This window comes from Acinonyx jubatus, chromosome F2 (assembly GCF_027475565.1).
Source record: "Acinonyx jubatus isolate Ajub_Pintada_27869175 chromosome F2, VMU_Ajub_asm_v1.0, whole genome shotgun sequence".
NCBI classification, from domain to species: Eukaryota; Metazoa; Chordata; class Mammalia; order Carnivora; family Felidae; genus Acinonyx; species Acinonyx jubatus.
In genome coordinates, this window is record NC_069394.1 from 58,901,010 (window position 1) to 58,908,349 (window position 7,340).

General features: G+C 45.5%; 1 pseudogene; it reads right to left on the bottom strand.

Annotated features, from left to right (window-relative positions):
• Nucleotides 1-419: 419 nt before the first annotated feature.
• Nucleotides 420-5,400, bottom strand: LOC128312863 (40S ribosomal protein SA-like; annotated as a pseudogene).
• Between the last annotated feature and the right edge of the window lie 1,940 nt (nucleotides 5,401-7,340).

Here is a 7,340-nt window from a genome sequence, read left to right on the forward strand (position 1 = left end):
GTAGAGGAGTTGACCAAGTAAGGGGAGAGATGAGCAGAGCCATGAGCCCAGCGCTCAGAAGCTGCCAGCACATTGGCTACACATCATGAGTCACACCAAAGAAAGGGTGACCCTACTTCCCCACTTGAAGAAAAGAGCTTGGTCCTGGCCATTTGGAGCTTATCTCCCACCTGTTCTAACTTCATCTGAGAGATCTGGTTGACCATCATACGGTTGTGCTCCTCAACCCCTCCTCCTGCCTCTTCACTGAACTAACAGAGAAGCAAAGTAGCTAAAAGGAAATATACAAACATGGTCATCACATACGCAATAGGCATTACTGTCAGAAAGGACCTGAGGAATCCAAAGGGTTGGGGCCCACAAAGGGGCCCCAACCTAAAGCCCAGAACCCAATAAATAGCAAATCTTTGATTCTAATTCATACTCTGATATCTCCGGCCATTCAGCTTTAGGGCTTCTTTTCTAGGACTCAGTAAAATTGTAAGGAAACTCGAAGGATAAGACATAGTAGGTCAAGATGTTGACACTCTTCTGAATTGAGGTTTGGATGAGAAAAACCTGAGGGAGCCCAGTCCTTTCAAGGATGCCCTAAGAGCTAAAGGCCAATCCCTTATTTGGCCTGATTTTTAAAAGATCTGAACAATACATTAGTTTCAAGACTAACCCTAGATTTAATTCTATCACAGAGTTGGACCAGTGAACCTAGTTTTGGTCTAATATTCCCAGCTGCACCCACCAGAAATAATTGATCTAAAATATTTATTCAGGGATTATTCTGTCCAAAACATGAACGAAGTGGATACAAAGATGACAGACACAGGCGTATAGACCCACTCAGACGCTGTCCAGTGGAGATCAAACACATTCCTTGTAAATTATAAGACAATGTAAAACAGGGCTAACGCCATACAAAAGGGGCATGAGGAAAGTCCTGTGAGAATTCAGAAGAAGTAGAATTCTCTTCTACCTCATGACAATCAGGAAAAGTTTCAAGCCAGCATATCATAGAAATTGGTGGGTTTGGGCCAGAGCTAAACTTGTGTGCAGAAAGACAGTCGGAGATGCAGCTGAAAAGTATTCTTACGGGTCTTTAAATTCTTCAAGGGGCAGTAGAGGACCTTACTTTTTTTTTTTTTAACTTTTCGAATTTTTTTTATTTTCTGTTAACCTTATTTCCATTTGGTTTGCCTTTGTGGAGGGGCAGCTTAAGACCACTCCGGGGGTGTTCCTACCAACTCACTGCCCGGAACAGTGGGAGCTGCACACCGGTCCGCACGGCAGGCTGAGAGCGCCAGGCTTCAGGAGGGAACTGGTGAACAGGCACAGAGGGCACCCGCTGCGCCTGCAGACCAGTCTGCGACTTCAGGTTGAGTAGCGGTGACCTCACTGGAGCTGGAGCAGTCCATCCACCCTGAAATTCCTCCTTGCTCACAGCCTTTTCCTTTTCAACCTCTTCAGGTTCTCTGTAGAAGCAGAGATCAGGCGTGACCTCCCATGGGTGTTCACGGGAAATGGCGTCACGCACGTGCAGAACTTCCTGGACCACCGTCCACCACGTCAGACCCACTGAGCGAGCTCCCTTGTTGTTGCAAGGCGCGGCAATGTCCACACGGCGCAGAGGAGAGTTTGTGTTACGCAGAGTGATGGCAGGGGGGTTACCAGAAGACGCCTCTGTGGGAGGGTGGTGGTCAGCCCTGGGATCCTAGCCACCCCAAGTCTCGGCTCCCGGAAGGCTGCCTGGATCCGGTTAGTGAAGGTTCCAGGAGTGAAGTGGCCGGCAGTGGGACTGGCTCCAGTAGCAGCCGCAAACTTCAGCCCAGCTCGCTGGCCAGGATTCCTGGGTGATAGGACACTGACGGGAGCCGTTTTCAACGGCAACAATGGCACAAGCTGCCAGCAGAAGCTTCTCCCACGTTCTCTTCAGATGCCATCACATTTCCTTTTATAGATGTAGTTCCATCTGGAAGTCAAGGTTGGCGCCACCTAAGTGGGGTCCTGCCGCAAGGAATTTGAGGACACCCTCCTCCTCCTTCATTTACAGGACATCAAGGGCTCCAGCCATTGTGAACATTTCTCTTTAAGTTATGATGGGAATGCAGAACAACACCATATGGACCCCTCCCTGGGTAGTGTAGAAAGGGGGGACCTTACATTCTTGGCCAAAGAGTTTGGGTTTCTTTCAGGGGACAGAAGGAGCCACTGTAGGTTACGAGCAGAGGAGTGCCATGAACTGTTCCTATGCAGAGATGAACCTAGCAGCAAGAAAGAGAAAGGACCAAGGTGAGGAAAAATGGAGTGTAGACAGAACAAAAGTGATGATGTTCTTGGTGGTGGGAACAGCAGGCAGCGAGGACTGGAAGCCCCAAGTCTGGCTGTGGTGGAATCTGGGGAAGAGGAACCAGATGACCTGACATTCTGCTCTGGGATGGCAGGCAATGGAGTAGTATCCTTGACTTCATGACCGAACACAAGTGGGAAGACAAACCAGAGGAGAGAGAACAGTGTTGAGACAAACAGAAAAATTACTTCAGAGTAGCGCATAGTACCTGTGTGGGCTTTTTGTAAAATGTTTCTAAGACCCTCATTAACCAGGAAAGGGTACCATGTTTGTTTTTTTTTTAAGAAAATAGTTTTTCTTAATCCAAATCTGAGCTCACAAGTCAGCATCTAATTTACTTTTTACCATGGCTTTTCAATACTATTGTCAAGTGAAAGGAGCTTCACATTTAAAATTTATCTTCAACTCTGCTTTTTCACTACCATCCTGTTAGCCCACACCCATGGACAAGTTTTCTCAGGATGGCTCGAACTTTCATTTATTCCTCCTTAAATTTTATTTTAAAAATATCTACAATGTGTTCCCAGTAGTTCTGAAGAAAATGTAATTGTGGACGAAGTTTTACCACAGCTGTCTCCAGGCACTACCTTTCTTCCTCTTAGATATCCAAGCTACTTTCAGTTTGCTTGTTTAGCTCTTCTTCCTCTTCATGGCATCATGTAACTTCTCCCAAATTCCTTCAGTACTACATGACAGGATGTACAAAATTCTTCAAGACTTTTTTTCCCCAATGCACTCCAGCCCCGTTTTTCTCAGTCACACTGGATCATGGTGAGCCAGCATGAACTCCAGGCTATGACTTCCCCAGCAGGTATCTCTATGGAATTGAAGAGGACATTAGCCCAAACCTATAAATTCTGGATCTGTCACTTTGCTTTGGTTGTTCAAGTTCACCCAGCCAAATGCACAAAACCAGGTGGAAAGTAAGCCTCACTGGACAGTCATCAAGAGCAGCAGTGCTATAACCTCAGAAAATGTTTTAGATGTTTAATTTCTACCAATAGGTGTCACCCATTACGCCCCTGCCCATTGGGCTATTTTTCTGTGATAAATCTCCAGAACTTCTCCTTTCAGAAACTCTTTTTTCTACCCCATCCTGACTCCTCTTCCCTTGATAAATGATATGCATAGATTTATGTATATATACATAAATACCTGTTTTCTTCACGTATGGGAGTAACTCCACTGTCAATCACCATTACCTGTACATGTAACCCACTTAACCGCACTCTCCATTTTGGAAACTCCAGTTCCCTGAAAAGTTCCTCTGCTCCACAATTATTTCTGTGTCTTGGAATCATCAAGAACAACTCATCACAGATATTTTCTCTTCCCCTGCTCAGGCAGCATTAGTCCCTTTGCTTTTGTGGTGTGCATGTCCCAGCTAGCCATGAGATAGTTGTCCTGTGGGGGCCTGCTGGCCTGGCATCGATGCTCATGCAATGTACCTGAAGGAATAAAGAATATGCCACCCTGAAGTATGACTGTACAAGTTCAGGACACCCTACCCCAAAATATGCAGCTTTGGTACAGTGATTATTCTGAGCTACAGGCACTTGAAAACCAGCGAATGCACACAAGGGCTTTTTCTGAACCGCCCCTTCTTTGCCCTAAAGACACATCTTCCCATAGGAACTAAACTGTCATGAAGGTCCTCCCCCAGAGTTTTACCATCTAGGAAAGATTGACCCCTGTCACAGGAGAGGAGACAAGAAGTGGATACCACACATAAACTTCATCACAAACTATCCTCCCTCCCTCCCATCTATCCTTCTAAGGGCCCACTCATCTTTCCTAAAAATCATTTACCCTCCTCTAAGAGGCCTACATTTCCTTCCCCTTTCCCTATTAAGATGGTATTTATATTGTAGTAATCATTTTGAAATATATATATGTCAAGTCATTACTCTATACACCTTATATCTATATAGCATATGTCAATTATATCTCAATAAAACTGAAAGAAAAAAATAAACATAATAATAATAATGAATTTTTTAAGTAGATGGTTTTTAATCCTGAATCCCAAGCCACCTTGCAAGTTATTCATTTTTCCCTGGTTATCTCCCATGTATACATGAAGTATACATGTTAGTAAACTTCAGTTTGTTTTTCTCTTGTTAATCTCTCTTTTGTTACAGGGGTCTCAGCTAAGAACTCAGAAGGGTAGAGGGAAAGTTAGCTTTCCTCCCCTGCATAGCAAAGCCACGTGTTGTGTCAACCAATGTAGCTGACACTGGATATGACTTCTACCCCCACATGACGGTAAGGGCACCAATTCCCAAGGCTTCCAAAGCTTTGGATGCCCCTCCTTGGCCACTGGTGAGGCCTTCTCCTCTGTCTTCTCCTGCTGCTGTGCCAGAAATTAGTTGCACTGGGGACCACTGCCAGAACCCAAGGCACCACTGAGGCACAGGAGCTACCAGAGTGCCCAAACTCCCAATACTCCAGTCACTCCACATTCCAGGTGCCCAGGCCTCTCCACCCCTTTGTTATTGTGTGGGCTGCTCTCAAAACAATGCAACTCTGTACTCTCAATGTTTCAAAGAGAGTTTGTGTAGAAACAGCTCTTCCTTTCTTTGTTATACCAAAAGCTCTCCCCACCCCCACCCAGGGATTAAGACACAAGTCCTTTGGGGGTTGGGTGAGGGGACTAAAAGACAGAAACAGCTACACTTGAAATAGTCCTTTTTCTTTGATGCCTGAGGCGTAGCTACCTGACCAGCCTGGGGCCTGCTTGAATCTCTACTCTCTTCAATAATTTATTTTCTGTGAGGTTTAGTTCCTTGCAATTGGTCCTGACATTTCTGAATCCCAAGAAAAGATCCCCTTCATCTCAAACTGTTCTCCCTGCCACCTGACCCCCTCCACTCCCAAGGCAAGAGAAGGGGATCCAGTGAAATTACCTGTAAAGTAGTGGGTGCCTGTTAGAAGGGAAGTGGGTGTGCATTTGCTGAGCTGAAAAATCAGCAGAGTGACCTAATGCTTCCATCAGAGCAAAGGAAACTGTGGTAAATTTGAGGATGAGCTTTACAGCAGTCCCTTAGCATTTGGAAACAGAACTAAATTTAGAAAGGAAAGCCTGCTTTGCATCCAGAGATTTCCAAAGATGAGAGGCTTTGGGGTGTTACCTGCAACAATAGGATGAGATGGAATCATGGTGACAGGAATGAGTGTGGAAGAAGATACAGCCCTGACCCCACTCCAGATCCCTGTAGCCTTTCAAAGGGCAAGGAAGAGGACCTTGGCAGCTTCTGGAACCTCACAGAAAGGAGTCGTAGGGAAGAGAGGGAGCACAAGCCATAGATGTGCCCTGAAGGACCTGGATGTAGGGATTTCCCACCCAGAAAGATGCTTAAGGGTGTGGACCACTGTCAAAGACCAAAGAAAGATACACCTAGCCCCTCAGCACTAGACAGGGATGGAATGTGACTTCATTGTCCAGAGACCACCCTAGTGACTAAAGCCACCACCAGCATAGAAAGCCAGCTGAGCCAGAGTAAGACCAGGGCAGTCTCCTTCCTCAGACAGAGTCAGGCAGTGGGAGCAAACCCAGCCTTCACTCCATTTCTCTTCCCCAATATATGGGAGAAGCTAAAGCCTAGAAAAGAGCAGAGGGCCTGGAACCAGATCAGTGGCTCATGTGCATGCATATGTGAACACACCCCCAACATACAAGATTCAGAGGAGGAATGAGAAAGAATGAGAAAGTAGACCTGCCCCCCCCCCCCACCACCACCCTGCCACTTGCCAAGTCCCCTGATCCAAAGCCTGGCTGGATGCTCAGACATTCAAACTGACTACAGTATGCAGCTTTACATTAGATTAGGCTGTCCTGAGTTTAAATAACTGAAAATGACTGGGAAGTTATCAAATCTGTTCAAGACGTTTTTATGGGCTCTGCACCAAAGAGAAGCCTAGATCCAGCACTGCACAGTTGGGGGCAGTGAATGGGGGAAAAGATGGTACCTACCAAGTTCACACTGATCAATAAGCAAGTTACATTTGCGATGTTCTCTCTTAAGCACACAGAAGATCTAACACCTTTCTCCAAATCTCCTTTCCAGGGCTCGAAGTTGTACAGGAGAGAGATTAGAAGGAAATGCAGTCGTATTTCAAGAAATTTCCTTAAACCTCTCAAATTGATTTGGGTACCTTTTATAGCCACAAACTTCCCAGGATTATATGTTGCCTTTGCTCTCATCTCTGTTCCTCCTAAATTGAAGCTCTGGAAGTTGGGATGAAAGCCATGAATATAGAGAAAATATAAATTGTGCAAATTAATCTTATTCCTTCTTCCTCCCACTTTAACCCCTGCTCCTGCCTCTGCCTAAAAAAGACATTTGGAACATCTACTCAGCAATGAACAGACCTTTGTGCATTGAGTATGCTCTTGTAGCAAGCATGATCTGCTTGACCAACTTGAGATACAAATCAAATCCCAACTCTAATTAACCTCCCAAAGCCTCATCTATCTTTTTTTTTTTCCTCCAGGAATTCTAAAATCTTCCTCTTGGGAGATTCTTGGAAACCTCAGAGATTCACTTAATCCACAGGAAGTGAGTGCAATGGAAAGCAAGAGTCCCCACCATTACCATGCTTCTGCCTGCCACGCAATGTCACTGTTGAACACTGGTCCTGCACAGTCCAGCGCCCACAATGGCTTACTCCCCAAGTAATGGCTCCGAGTTAGCCCCCTATAACTTTACTTTATAACCAGCTCTCTGGCTTCAGACTCACATGCTAAAGCACTGTTCTCCAAAGCAAGAATCAAGCAAGTAGGCTTCCAGCCTCAGCCACATTGTGCCTCAGCCTTCTCCCAAACTGCTTTGGACCTTTGTGATGAGTCTAGGGTACCTAATGCAAACTGGTCCACCAGACTCTAAGAGCTGTACGCCTTGTTAAGCCAAACAAAAAGATTCTGGTACACCCTTCAAAAAGGCCTTGCATTAAGCATACTAGAGATTTTCACTCAAATGACTTTTTTCTGAAGAAAGATCTA